Genomic DNA, 1,093 nt, shown 5'->3' with positions numbered 1-1,093 from the left:
TTCTGGTCCTTGGGGCTTCGGCTCAAGAAGGGTTTGGTTCCTATAGAGGGACTTCGGCCCTAAAAGGCTATTTTCCAAGGTATCATCCCGTTTCGAGTGGTTTTTCACCAAGTCAAGTGTCAGGATGCCCCAAATGATTACAAAACTCAAAAGAGGTTTTGAGAGAGATTTGGGAGAGATTTGACATACTTGGAGAGATTTGGGAGAGATTTGACATACTTGGAGAGATTTCTCATACAGAGAGAGATTTGGGAGAGATTTCACATTCTTGGAGAGGTTTCTCATACACAGAGAGATTTGGGAGAGATTTCACATTCTTGGAGAGATTTCTCGTACAGAGAGAGATTTGGGAGAGATTTCACATTCTTGGAGAGATTTCTCATATAGAGAGAGATTTGGGAGAGATTTCACATTCTTGGAGAGGTTTCTCATATAAAGAGAGATTTGGGAGAGATTTCACATTCTTGGAGAGATTTCTCATACAGAGAGAGATTTGGGAGAGATTTCACATTCTTGGAGAGGTTTCTCATACAGAGAGAGATTTGGGAGAGATATCACATTCTTGGAGAGGTTTCTCATACAGAGAGAGATTTGGCAGAGATTTGACATACTTGGAGATATTTCTCCTACTTAGAGAGTTTTGGGAGAGTTAGAGTGAAAGAGATTGGGAGAGACTTCTTTTGTGACCTTTTTGAGTGTTTGGCTCTGAAATTCAAGGTTCGTAAACCTTATTAAGTCTTGTTATGATTGTTATATGCCCCCGAGGGTCAAGGAATAGTGTTTTATCGAGTAGTTTCATCACTTGCCCTGATTAGGGTTTAGAATTTCCGAACACGTGAAAACTCTAAGTGATACTTTGTATTAAGATTGCGAGTTGTTCAATAAGAAACATAATGGAAACCCTAATATACGAGGGTTAGATGAGTTGACCGGTTTGACTTGTTGACTTAAGTTGACTTTGACTTGGCCAAAATTGACGGTTGTCACACTGCATCATTCAACCCAAAGTGATATGGCCACTAAAGCCCAAACAATCACCAGTCTCATCCTAGCCTGAACAACCATAACCAAAAGATCGACAGATACAGAAACA

The sequence above is a fragment of the Lactuca virosa genome, chromosome 7, assembly GCF_052849685.1.
Source record: "Lactuca virosa cultivar CGN04683 chromosome 7, Lactuca_virosa_CGN04683_v6, whole genome shotgun sequence".
Lineage (NCBI taxonomy): Eukaryota > Viridiplantae > Streptophyta > Magnoliopsida > Asterales > Asteraceae > Lactuca > Lactuca virosa.
Note: the sequence above shows the minus strand (reverse complement) of the source record.